Source organism: Nelumbo nucifera, chromosome 2, assembly GCF_055504915.1.
Source record: "Nelumbo nucifera cultivar China Antique chromosome 2, China Antique-T2T, whole genome shotgun sequence".
Taxonomy (NCBI): domain Eukaryota; kingdom Viridiplantae; phylum Streptophyta; class Magnoliopsida; order Proteales; family Nelumbonaceae; genus Nelumbo; species Nelumbo nucifera.
The window spans coordinates 93,434,565-93,449,324 of NC_142650.1; the positions used below are offsets into that span (position 1 = coordinate 93,434,565).

Genomic DNA, 14,760 nt, shown 5'->3' on the forward strand with positions numbered 1-14,760 from the left:
AGAGAGAGGGGCTAGCTCAAGAAGAATAAAGAGAAGATGAAGAGAGAGAAAGAAAAGAATATGGTAGTTACCACTTTAGTTCGGTCAATTGGGAGGAGATGGAAGACAATGAAAAAGAAGAGGAAGGCAAGAAAATGACTAAATGAGTGATAAATATGGGAATACGAAAAAATTAAAGGACATTTGAAACAGCTCTAACGTTTTCTTAATGGATAGCATATTTGTATTATGTGGGGCCATTTTACAAGGTATTTGTTAGTAGGTTTTAAAACTATAGAGTATATACAAGTAATTTCTTCAATTCTCAGGGTATATACAAGTAATTAACACATATATCATATAAGACAGGCCTGAAGTTTTGGGATCAAGGCATTCATCTCATTTTTTGTAGTTAAAATACCATGTGAAAAGTCCTTAAAATAAGGAATGCTAAATGCACCCAAAGCCTGACCCAGAAATTTATGGGCTGGGACAAGCAAGAAATTATTATCCCTGCCATAAAGTCTTATAAAGATTCCATAATAAAACAAGAATGAGAAAATTTTTAATCAGTATCGTGTACTTTGGTTTGAGTGACAATTTGATCCTCTTCTGTCAAGCAAGGAAGCCAAGATAAATGTGGTGCCTGTTGTCTTCAGCAACTGCAGGTTGTGCTACTCATAATTGTTTAACAATGGTTCTGCAGGTTGTGCTACTCCTGTTCCTGTTGTCTTCTTTTTGCCCAGCAACTGCGACATTTTCATCGTCAGCATCAGCCAAGTCGGTGGAGGCAAAGCCTAACTGCCCAGATAAATGTGGGAACATCACCGTTCCCTACCCTTTTGGCTTCGGAGACAACACAAACTGTTACAGAGAAGGCTTCCGACTATCCTGCAACCACACTTTCACCCCTCCCAAATTATTTGCCCCAGATATTTTAATCCTCGTAAACACAGACCAAGACAGGTTCTACGATGAGGAAGATAAAGAGATGGAAGTTAAAGAAATATCATTATTACAAGGCCAGTTGCACGTCTATTCATTTATGGACTACAATTGCTCCAATCATTCGTTAGTTGTTAGCCCTAATATGTCCTCAATCCTAATATATTTGAGGAATACGCCCTATACTTTTTCCGACACCCGCAACATATTCACAGCTATCGGTTGCAATACTCGAGCCTACATTGATTCCAGAAATGAAAGCACCTTATGGTATCGGAACTTTCGGTTTCAATACGGATGCTCCAACGCGTGCGAAGGAATGGAAGAGACGCTCAATGGGAGTTACCCAGGGATGGGTTATTGCCAGATCACCATCCCCAAGGGACTGAAGTATATTTGGGGAACTCTGGAATACTTTGACAATTCATCATCAGGTTTCAACCCATGCGCATACTCTTTTATCGCAGACAAGGAGTGGTACAACTTCTCCATAGCTGATCTCTCGGGCTTTGATTTCTATACAAGAAACAGAGGAATGGTTCCAGCCATACTCGACTGGGCAATAGAGAACGACTCCTGCGAAAACATTACGTTGAGAAACTCCACTACTTATGCATGTGGCAACAACACCCACTGTTACAAGTCCCCCAACGGTCTCGGGTATCTCTGCAAATGTTTGAAAGGCTACGGAGGCAACCCTTATCTTCAACACGGATGTCAAGGTACATAATAATATCGATAATTTAATTTCATTCTTCTTCACCAAATTTTCCTCCATCCAATTTCTACCTAAAAGACTGAGTCTTTACAAAATTTTGATTCTAGTCCAATAATTTCTAATAAATGGTTCGCAGATATAAATGAATGCTCGAATTCAACCATGAATGACTGTTCATCACCAGGGATTTGCACTAATATGCCTGGGACTTACAAGTGTTCCTGCCCACCTGGTACAGAAGGGGACGGAAAAAGAATTGGGCGTGGTTGCATCCCTCTTCCACCTTCAAAGACAAAACATTGGGTGATTCAACTCTCCATAGGTAATATAATTTAAATCCACGACAACATATAATTGCTATTTATTCATTCATCAGCATCAGGATTTCTCCCCAAACTCAGTAGTCAGTTCCATTATTTGTCAAAACCCAAGCGATATGGCTTGACAAGAGAAAATTAACAGCAGCAGAAGCTGTTGAACTGTGGCAGCCATGGAGATTTGGAAGATCTCTGATGAGGTAGCCGGAGATACAAACGGCCGGACCCGATGATCTATGATCGGGATGAGCTCTGATGAATTAGTAGCAAATAAATAATAAAATTACTTAACACACCCTATAGCTTTACATATGTATTAAAATCTACACTCAATTTTGCATTTTGTTAAAATAACTTTTATCATTTATAAACAATTTGTAATTGACCTTTTCCTCCCGAACCTTTTTTATATTTTCATGGAGGAATGATCTCATTATAACTTGTTCTAGAAAAGCATAGACCGCAAGTGATACAAGAATTTGTGAGGGGTATTTTTAGAATACAAAGCACCTGGTCATGATTGTCGGCTGCATTTTTGGAATTCAAAAGCGTCACATTTTTTTAATGAATTTAAGACATGTTTGGGAGTACTTAAGTGTTTATTTGGGTCGGGATCTTTCCATCAAGTATTTATTGATGTTTGGGAAATAAGTTCGAAATAAGTGCTTAATTTAAAAATAAGTGTTTATGTTTTAAGCCCAAATTTCCAGTTTTTCTAGATGTTTATACAATAACCGTTTATTCAATTTTTTTCTTCCAAAATTGTTCCTAGTTGAATTTTAAAATACCACCTATAGAATTATCCCTAGTTGAATTTTATAAAAGTGATTTTGTAAAGGTGCCTTTATAAAGGTGTTTTAAAAAATTTGACTGGGGGTTCTAAAAAGTTGGAGTGATGTCTAACTCTCGGGTTTAACAGTCCTAGTGTCTTATCTAGTCTTGGTCTTAAAACATTGTTAAAGAGGTAAAATCATTAACTCTCATAAAAAATAACATTATATGCTACATATAGCTCATATGAACACAATTTGTATAACAAACAAGGGTAAAATACAAAAACCTCCCCTAAAGTTTCTATCATAAAAACCTCCCCTATAGTTTCATTCTAATAAATACCTCCCTTGGACTTTTGAGTAATTCGATAATAACCTCCCTTCCATCACCTTCCCAGGCACAAAACATTAGACTGATGCATCAGTTTTTCCAAATACCCATTATACCCTTTATAAATTATTTTATATACAAAGTTATTGAAATAACCCTATTTTAACTTGACAACACCTCCTCTAATGATTATCTTCTAAATTTTTTATTGAGTGAAAATAGGGTTATTTTAGTAATTATGTATGTAAAATAGTTTATAAAACGGTAGAATGGGTATTTGAAAAAAATTGGTGCATTTGTCAAACATTTTCCATCTGGGAAGGTGATGGAAGGGAGGCTTTTGTCAAAATTTTCAAAAATTTAGGGGAGGTATTGGTTAAAATGAAACTATAGGGGAGGTTTTTATGATTGTTAGAAGCTTTAGGGGAGGGTTTTATATTTTACCCAACAAACAATACTGAAGTTGAGAGTGATTCAGGGTCATAAGTGCATATAACATGCACAATCAAATGCACAAAGAAAAGAATAGTCTACTGGTGACCCAAAAGTCATTGCCATGAAGGTTTCATGTTGAGAATATGTTTAGTTAGGCAAGCAATTGATGGTAAAAACAACATACTCAAAGGCATCATACAAGTAGTTTCGCAGAATAGATGCTCTAGCCATCATGGCCAAACCTATCTCAACAATGAAGATAGGATTTGTAATGAGTAATACTAGTTGATGTTGCTCAATTCGAGGTGATGCACGAATTGAGGGGAGTAACCAGATAGTCTTTGCCAACAGGGCGGTAATTTGATGTTGCTCAATTCAAGGTGATGCACGAACTGAGGAGAGCAACCAGATAGTCCTTGCCAATAGGGCAATACCGAGCTACAAGGACGAGTCCGCGCTTCAAGACTTGTGATCAAGAAAGGAGAAGTCAGAGGCCCGAGGAGCTATCCCCAGGTAGATACTCCGATGCTCAAGTCAGTAGGAGGTGGTAAATGGTCAGGCCGAGCAATAAGGGTGCTGGTCTGAGCTAAGTAGTAGTATGGGTTTTAGAAGTTGGGCCCCTTACCTTGAGCATGCACTACCTTCTTATAGCTGTGGAGATGTGTCCTGGTCGGATTGGGCTCTCGAGGTTGTCGGGATGAGGTAAGCCACCGAAGTATTCAAGATAAAGTCCTAATCCTCGGCAGAGTAGATGATGTGGCTGAGGGGATATGATGGGGGGCCACAGTAATAGCGTAGTCCGGTGTAGGCCGCGGAATGAGTGCGTGTTGTGGAGCTGGCCGAGCTATGCTGATGTAGCTAGGCTGACTGGGCGATGACTGGGCAGCCACGTGTCTCTCTGGATCAGCTTAGCCATGATCCAAACACCACTCCCCCAATTCTAAAGTCGAGGCATAAGGTGTTCCGCCGAGGTGTAGCATGGCAAGATGCCTTGTTCCTCGGCTGAGGAACTCCAAGTCGAAGTCTAGTTGAAGTCTGGTTGAGCGTCTGGTCCACTTGATCTTCCTCGGTGTTTGCTAGGATGTGAGGTCTGTGCAATGTAGGCTGTGGCTAGGGAGTCCTTCAATCGTCGGCTGCAGAACTTCAAGAATTCTAACTTCGGAATCCAAACACCGACCTCAAATTGGCGCCATCTGTGGGAAACGCACAAAAATCCTTTCCTGAAAATCATTCATTCCTCGCCACGCAATCAAGATGCCGAAGAACTAGTCCGAATGATCAATAGGCCGATCCCCATCTTGGGAATCTCGGCATCACAAGCCTTCCGCATCAAGAAATTCCACAGCCTCCAGTCGCGGTTGATCCTATACAGTTTCGAGCAATGCAAGAGAGTCGATAAGATCTTTGAGATGATGCAAACACTAGGATGTGTGGCACCGCCCAGCCGAGCCGTCCCCTCTCATGCCACGACACGTACGAAGGATGATCCTCATCCCAAGGACCCCAAAACACATCGACCGGAAAGGAGGGGAGTGCGGTCCGAGCGTGAGAAGCAAGGCACAGTAAGGTTCCGCCTCCACGGCTCGCTCCCGTGAGCCCGACAACCACACACACAGCCGCGCTACACCGCCATGCTACATAGCCACGCTACACCGTCATGCTACATTGCCACACTACAAAACTGCACTGCATAGTCGCACTACACAGCCACACTATACCGCTGCGCTCCACAGCTGCACTACACCGCCGCGCTACATAGCTGCACTACACAGTCGTACTACACAATCGCACTACACTACACAACCACGCTACATAGCTGTGCTACACAACCGTGCTACACATCCGACTGACCGACGCATGCACGACACATTGCACACATCATCTAGGCCGTACAAAAAATGTCACACAACACAGGCAATGCAACATTGAATCAACTGACCTACCAATGGGCATGGCATGAAGCTCGGCAATGAATCACCGACTAATAAAACTGACTCAGCCGACCTATAATGGCTCGAGCCCTTAATGCGTAGCTAGTAGCTAGCTCGACAACGTATAGCCAAACATCTGACTCGACTGATCAATGACTAGAGCCCAAATCGGAGAAGATCATTCCCGCCTCTAAGGATAAAGGGCGGTCATTGTACTTTGTACTTTGGCGACAAAATGTCACAGAGCCACCTTAACAGCAGCTGGGCCACGAAGGGCCCCAAAGGCTTCCGAGACTAGAAACTGAGCATCCCAAAGTTGAGAGCTCGAAATACACTTCGGCCACACTATCCGGAGACCGAAGATCTCGATCAACCCCAGACCTCGACTAAGGTAAGGCCGAGGAACAAACTTGTATGTATGCACACAAGTTCAGAACAAAACAATTTCATTAATTTAAGCCATTAATACAATAGGTTAAAAAAAAAGAAGATAAGACAATTCTAAGAGCAACCCGCAGCTATTCAATCCTCGGTGGGGGGGGGGGGGGGTCGGCGGCCTCAACACCGAAGCTCAGCTTTCCACCGGCATCAGAAAGCACCAGGTTGAACTAAGCCCCCAACTTCGGAGCTTGGCACACCATGGTCGAGCATCACAGTGGCCTCAACACCAAAGCTCGGCATCCCACCGACATTAGAAAGCACCCGGCCGAGCTAAGCCTCAGACTTCGGACCTCGGCACACCATGGTCGAGCATCATAGTGGCCTCAACACCGAAGCTAGGCCTCCCACCAGCAATAGAAAGCACGTGGCTGAGCTAAGTCACTGACTTCGGAGTTAGGCACACCATGGTCAAGCATCACATTAGCCTCAGCACCGAAGTTCGGCCTTCCACCGGCATTAGAAAGCCCTTCCTCGGCACCTGACCGAGCTAAGTCCCTGACTTCGGAGCTCAGCACACCATGGCCGAGCATCATAGTGGCCTCAACACCGAAGCTCGGCCTCCTACCGGCATTAGAAAGCCCTTCCTTGGCACCCAGCCAAGCTAAGCCCCCAACTTCAGAGCTCGACACACCATGGCCGAGCATCACAATGGCCTTAACACCAAAGCTCGGCCTCCCACCGGCATCAAAAAGCCCTTCCTCGGCACCCTGCCAAGCTAAGCCCCTAATTTCGGAGCTCGACACACCATGGTCGAGCATCATAGTGGCCTCAACACTGAAGCTCAGCGTCCACCGGCATCAGAAAGCCCTTCCTCGACACCCGACCGAGCTAAGCCCCCGACATCGGAGTTCAGCACACCATGGCCGAGCATCATAGTGGCCTCCACACCAAAGCTCGGCCTCCACCAGGAATCAGAAAGCCCTTCCTCGACACCCGGTCGAGCTAAGCGACCACGCAGCATTTTAGCCGAGGAACGAAGAGCCCTTCCTCAGCTCCACCAAGAAGATGGACCTCGAAGCTCATCTCGACACCTCGGTGCCATGCCGAGCTACCCGACCGCACAACACTTCGGCTGAGCACTCCCCCTCCTTGGCTCCACAACTGGGGGAGTGGTGTTCGGATTCCAAAGTTAGAATTCTTGGAGTTCTGCAACTAACGTATGAAGGACTTCCCGGCCACAACCCACATTGCGCAGACCTCACATTCTAGCCAACACGGAGGAACATCAAGTGGACCAGACTTCAACTAGACTTCGACTTGGAGTTCCTCAGCTGAGGAACAAGGAGTCCTGCCACGATACACCTCGACAAAACACCTCATGCCTCGACTTCAGAAATGGGGGAGTGGTGTTTGGGTCATAGCTGAGCTGGTCCAGAGAGACACATGGCCGCCTAGTCATCACCCAGTCAGCCCAGCCCCATTAGCACAGCTCGGCCAGCTCTGCAGCACGCACTCATTCCGCGGCCTAGGTCGGGCTACGCTATTACTGTGGTCCCCCATCTTATCCCCTCAGCCACGTCATTTACCCGTGGCGCGAATAAGCGTAACTACGAATAAAGAGGAGTAAGGAAGACAACTCACCAGGGATTAGGACTCTATCCTGAATACCTTGGCAGCGTACCTCATCCCAGTAACCCCAAGAGCCCAATCTGACTAGGACATGGATCCGCAGCTATAAGAAGGTAGTCCGTGCTCAAGGTAAGAGGCCAAACTTCTGACACCCATACTACTACTTAGCTCAGACCAGCACCCTTATTGCTCGGCCCGACTATCTACCACCTCCTACTGACTTGGCCATCGGAGTATCTACCCAGGGATAGCTCCTCGGGCCTCTGAGTTCTCCTTTCTTGGTCACAGGTCTTGAAGCGTGGCCTCGTCCTTGTAGCTCAGTACCGCCTTGTTGGCAAGAACTATCTAGTTGCTTTCCTCGGTTCGTGCATCACCTCGGATTGAGCAACATCACTAGTTGAATAAAAGAGCCTAAGTAAAGGTTGATGCTTTGTATCACTATTAGTTTAACAAAATTTCAACTTGATTTTTTAAATTGAATAAAAGATTAGGCATTTAAGATTTTCTTTTCATTGGGAAAAATCCAAATGAACTTAGGCTCGACTTGGAAAGAGTATAAATGAAAATATGTACCATGCAAATACATATAAAATAATATAAAATATAAGGTTTTTCACCTACACATTTGCATTTGTACTCCTTGCAAACTGAGCCTTAGTAAAAAATCCACAAAAAGAATGTAATATCTCTAACCTTCAATGGTGACATAAAGAAGAGGGGTCCCTAAACAGTGAAGTGCAATAACCCATGTGAACAAGTAAAAGAGAATACTCATGCCAAGAGGGCATGAACTACAAATAGAGCATTTATGAATGAAATATAAGCATTTATGAATGAAATTTGCTTTTTTAGGATTTCTGTAGCAAGGGTCTTCAAGAAAAAGTTGCCTCTTGATATTACCTTTATACATTATAGAACCACTTAAGCATTAATAAACAAGATTCTTACCTTACCACTCTATATCTACACGCATACATGACGCGTGCGTGATCAAAGACTTTTAAACAAAGTTAACACATGGGATTTGTTGCATTAAAATCTTCTATTTGTTGGTTTCCTCTTATTTATTATGTTATTCTTAACCAATTATCTTCCATGGATCATGCAGGTGTATGTTTAGGTATGGTGTTACTTCTATCCAGTTATTGGTTATACCATGTTTTGAAGAAAAGACAAATAAAGAAACGAAAAGAAAATTTCTATAAAAGAAATGGTGGTTTGCTATTGGAACAACAAATTTCATCAAAAGAAGGCAATGTCGAGAAACTAAAAGTTTTTACAGCAAATGAATTAGCAAAGGCAACTGATCAATATAATGAAAATCGAATTCTTGGTCAAGGGGGACAAGGTACAGTTTATAAAGGTATGCTATCAGATGGAAGAATTGTGGCAATCAAGAAATCTAAGATAGAGGATGAAAGTCAACTTGAACAATTCATCAATGAGGTTGTCATACTTTCTCAAATCAACCATAGGAATGTGGTTAAATTGTTGGGTTGTTGTTTAGAGACAGAAATTCCTCTATTAGTTTATGAATTCATCTCTGGTGGAACTCTTTTCTATAATATTCATTATCAAAATGAGGATTTCTTATTAACATGGGACAATCGCTTAAGAATTGCCACAGAAGTTGCAGGAGCAATTGCTTATTTACATTCAGCAGCTTCAATACCAATTTACCACAGAGACATAAAATCTTCAAACATCCTCTTAGATGACAAAGGTAGGGCTAAGGTGTCTGATTTTGGGATTTCAAGATCAATTGCAATTGATAAGACTCACTTAACCACTATGGTACAAGGGACCTTTGGATATTTGGATCCTGAATATTTTCAGTCAAGTCAACTCACGGACAAAAGTGATGTTTATAGCTTTGGGGTTGTTCTTGTGGAACTCCTAACAGGGGAGAAGCCAATTTCTTTTACTAGACCATTAGAAAGGAGAAATATTGTGACTTATTTTATTTCTGCAATAATGGAGAACCATCTTTTTGAAATTCTTGATGCTCAAGTCTTAAAAGATGGTAGAGAGTATGAACTCCAAAAGGTTGCCAACATTGCAAAGAGATGCTTGAGTTTAAATGGAAAGGAAAGGCCAACAATGAAAGAAGTTGCATTGGAGCTCGAGGGATTGAGGAGGTCTGAAGGATATTCGCATGTTGAACGAAACATTCAAGAGGTGGAATGCATCATAGATAAACCAATGGGCCTTTGGGATACAGGTTCAACTTCAACAGGATGCAAAAGTATGGAGAATAGTTTCAAAACACAAGTTGATGAGCAACCACTACTGCATAATCCATCCCTATAGTCATCTTTACTAAGATATAGATATTAAAGATATTCAACTTCAGTTGTTGTATTCTAAAGAGTTGCATTTGTGTTGTATGTCCTCTCTCTACCATAGGTGTGTTTTATACCATTTAGTTGTATGATCCATATTTTACTCTTGATATATTTGAAATATGAATAGTTTCTTAAAAGAATAATCTTTGAGCTATTAATTCACACATCCAAGCTAATGGATTTCTAGTTGGTTAAAGTTGACTATTAGCATTCTTTTTCTAATATATTATTCACTTGGTATGTGTAATTTGACAAATAATCTTTAGGGGGGGTCATAGAAGGAATAAGATGAATTAGGGGATTATATGTGAAAAGAAAAAGGAGGAAGTGAATCTCTCTCTAATCATTTTGCACCACTCCAAATACAGAGACTTTGGATCCAAACCATGGAGCTGCAACCTATTTGTAGTATGGTCAGCGGACCATATGTAAACCCCTGATTCCCCATTCATGTGTACAATCTATATATATAAATTGGTCCTGCCATGTCAACAGCCCTGTCATTGCTTCAAACCCCCCTTCCTAGTTTTATGTTTTTTTCAATTTTTTATTTTCTTAGTTCCACATAATTATCCATTAAACCAATAAGGAAATCACATATGCTTAACTATTTCTAACAACCATAAAGAAATTCTCTCCTAAACTGTCTCTAATTTCTAACAACCAATAAGGAAATCCCCCTAAATTGTCTCTAATTCCTATTTATCTCCTAAATTATCTCTAACTCCTATTTATCTCATAAATTATCTCTAATTTAATAGAGAGATTCTCTCCTAAACTATCTCTAAAGAAAGTTTCAATTAAAAAAATTTAGAACTATTTAAATGTTATAACGAAATTATATATTGAATTTAAAATATTTATTTAGAATACAAAAAATTCATAGATTTAATAATATTCATATTATTGATAATTCTAGATTTTTACAAAATCCATCATGAAATTATGTAGTAACAATATAAATTATAATTTTATGTACTATTCAATTTAAATGTTATTCAAATAATAACAATTTAACATTAAAAAATAAAACATTATTTAAATATTTCAATACCTAAAAATCTTAAATAAAAAATATTTAAAATAGCTATAATATAAAAAAAAATTTAATATTGCATAATAACATTAAAATAAATAAAATTCAAATAATGAAAAGTTTTAAATATTTTAAATATTATTTAATTATTTAAGTAACAAAATATTTAACATGACAAAATTAACTAATTTAGATATTTAACATGACAAAATTTTAGTTATTGTTATTATTATAATTAATAACGAAATACAAATGGGGGAACGAAATATTATAATGTTAGAAAATGAAATTATTCATTAATTTATATTGAAAAATAAAAGATAAATTAGTGTAATTTTGCTAGTAAACTATCAAATAAAAAATATATTCAATAACATTTTAAAAAAATTCAATAAATTCCCATAGTTACACAAATGTAATAAATTTTTCAAAAATTTTCATAAAACTATATTTTTGTAAAATAACATATTTGAAATTAAAAGATATAAAGTATTTGAATGTTTAACTAAAATGCATTAAATAATTATTGAAAATTATTAGAATATTTTGGAAATTTTAGGAAAACTTATTACATTTGATAATTTTGGAAAACCATTAAAAAATTATATAATTTTCATTACAAATTATTGAAAATTATTAAAGATAAATGACTATGTGACATGGAAAACTATAATTTAAACAAATAATTACAAAAACTATTAAGATAAATTAGTATAATATTGGAAAAAGGAAATTATTGGTTAGTTTATATTAGAAATTATAAGATAAATTAGTATAATTTTATAAGTAAACCATATAAAAAGAAAATACATTATTTAATAAAAATTTAAATAAATTTCAAAATTACACAAGTACAATAAATTTTCCAAAATTTTCATAAAATTACATTTTTGAATATTAAAGACAATTTAGTGTACTTTTAGAAATTTACCATGTGGTTAATACTCATATCCTTTTGATCATTTCTATCATCAAATTGAATATTGGGTTGACGGGGACAATGTTTTCAAAACTGGATCAAACCAGATGGCTAGATCTGAAAAATTGGGAATTGGACACCGTTTCACGTCAAAATAGCCTTTTGTCCAAAAACTGTTTATTTGGTTAGTGAACCGCTGACCTGCGCGGTCGAACCGTTAATCCGACAACAATTTTTGGCATTTTTTTTGTTTTTCTAATTTTTTATTTTTTTTGTTAGAGCGGGTCATCTGTTTGAATCGAACAGACAGGCTGTTCGACCTCATAACGGTTCCCTATCCGGTCCAATTTTAAAAACCTTGGAAGGGGAGTGGGTGACTTACCTTGAGCTTGGCTTGGTGTGCGACATGGCCTAGCCCAAGGTCCAGCCCATGGACCAGCTCGACCCATGGCACGACATGGGCCCGAGTGGGCTTGAGACATGGGTTGCGTTGAACCGACCCCCCAAATTATCCTAGAGGAGGGAGGCATGGCCCAAGGCGCCTCGTGGGCCAGCACGATATGACTTGCACTTTATGCGGGCCACATGTGGGTTGTGTCGTGCCGGCCCAGCACGACCCAATTTACACCTCTACTTGAACCCGCCCAATACTAGGGACAGGGCAGGGAAGTTCGAGGATTCTCCATCCTTAATGAGGAGTGGGGTGCCTTGCCCCTAAACTCGCCTGACATTGAGGAGTGGTTACTTGTGGACGTGGTGGGGATGGGGTAGAATGTCTTGACTATGGGGCAAGGAAAGGGATGGAGTGCCTTGCCCCTGAACTCGACTGACATTGAGGAGTGGTTACTTGTGGACGTGGTGGGGATGAGGTAGAATGTCTTGACTATGGGGCAGGGAAAGGGATGGAGTGCCCTACCCTGAACCCACCCCATTGTCATTCCTATATAATTGTTAATTATTAGTGGAATTAATAATGTCAGATTTTATAATTATTTTTATTTATTTAAAATTAATCCAAATTTCATTTAAAAATAATAAAAATTATTCAAATTACTACAAATTATTAATAAAACTAAATTTATTAAAAAAATTTATTCATATTCAACTAACAATAATTACTTTTTATAAATCAACATTAATTGAAAAATAAAATTATTAAATCTTTCAGATTTTCCCGTGCATCACACGGGTCCCTACTAATATAATAGTAAAAACGAAGAAGGATAGAAAAACCTAGGCCTCAAGTTTATTGGGCCCCGAAGAAAACGATGTCAGATTTTCTAGTGTTTTGGCCTTTTAGTATCTGATTGTCTTAATTTGAATTGTAATTTAATCCTATTAAAAAGTGATCTGAATCCGATCAATTTATCATTTGATCAAATATGGCATCTCCGTAGTATCTACTAAGGAGCTTTTGGAGTTGTCTCCCACCTATATAATGCATTTTGTCCTACTTACATCTGGCTTGGGCCCTGCCCATTGTAATTATAACATGAGTTTAACCTGATCCCACCCAAATTGTAACCCTATCCAGAAATCAACCCACGTCCAAAAACTTCATTTAAAGCTTTCCAAAATTTAACGTTTTTAATCTTTTCAGATCTTTCTATGCACGCATCTTCTAATCTTACTGATTTAACGTTTTTGTTTGGTTTAATTTTTGAATTTCATTTTGTCTATCATTTGTTCCCCTTGTCTTCTATCTATCAAGAGAAAGATGCGTTGGTGTTACGGTTATGGCATCCAAAAAGTTAAACAAGATTATAATTTTGAAAATGAGTGCCAGTTGGCAAAGTCTGTGGATGCAGTTTCCATGCATTGACCTAGATTTGTATACTGCCTTGACCTCCTCAAGTTCACTCACAAGTTTGATGTGAAAAAATGAAGTGAATAATTGTCTCCCTGTTTTTCCCCATTCAAATGAACCAACTTCACTCACAAGTTTTTCCCCACCTGATATTCATGTCGGTGAAAGAATAAAGACAAGCTTTGCTAGCGAAGCTTCCGTTAAGCCGGGTCAATGGGGAATGGACGAGGAGCCAAATTGAAGTCTAAGTCGTTGAGTGAAGTCAATGGAAGAAGCCCATCAAAACTGAATAATTGGTTCATTTCAATGGGGAATGGGTGATATATATTGATGTGGCCCTTCATGTACCTGAAAGGATGAGAGATCCATCATATGGATAGTCAAACCCAACAGGCAGGTTGGGAGAAATTTCAAAAATTTCTCTCTCTTCCATGTGGTAATCACATTCCCTATTTTAGAAAACTGCATTTTCAATGATCAATCTTGAACCTAAACCAGACCAGATCTGAAACCAAGTAGGAGAGGGATATACCTGATACGGAGTAGTAGTAACCCCCAAAGAAGATGTTCACACCCAAGGAGAATACCAAAAACTGCTCCCAATGAAGATGACACAACATAGGGTGGAGCAGAATTAGTTACATGGTTCTTTAGCAAGAACCGAATTCTTCAGCAAGAACTCGATGGAGGGCAGGTGAGCACGACTTCTAATTATATTTTCTCCCAAAAGATAAGATCAATAACTCTTATTGATCGCTCCTACAGGTGGAGATCGAACTAGTAGAGGTGGCAAGAGTAGGAAGGGTAGAAATCTGAAGTAGTCGAACTACAAGATTTCTTTTCATGTGATCTGCGAACCAGAAGATCTCTCTTCTTTTCTTTGTCTTGTGTAATTTTCGTTCGCCCCTTGCTGCTTTATTTATAACCTTTAAAAAGAGGTTCTCCTAATCCCATTAGGAGTTTCTTAATCCAAATCTTGTATTTGGATCTGAACTCTCTTTAAGAGATAAGGATAATCCCTTATCTTATATGTAGATAAAGATCAGCCCTTCTAATCTTATTAGGAGTTTTCTGATCCAAATCATTATTTGGATCTGGACTCTCTGAGTGGATAGGGATAATCCCTTATCCTATTTGCTGATCTGAATCACAAAATCGCCCTCTTTTAATTAATCACATTAAGCTAGTTCGATTTGGGCTTTAGGCCCATTATG

At 39.3% G+C, this 14,760-nt stretch overlaps 1 pseudogene across 1 annotated transcript; it reads left to right on the plus strand.

Moving 5' to 3' along the window:
• Positions 1–616: 616 nt before the first annotated feature.
• Positions 617–9,749, plus strand: LOC148802526 (wall-associated receptor kinase 5 pseudogene; annotated as a pseudogene). The gene is made up of 3 exons (XR_016082454.1): positions 617–1,646; positions 1,779–1,964; positions 8,548–9,749. The product of XR_016082454.1 is annotated as a wall-associated receptor kinase 5 pseudogene (transcript).
• The last annotated feature ends 5,011 nt before the right edge of the window (positions 9,750–14,760 follow it).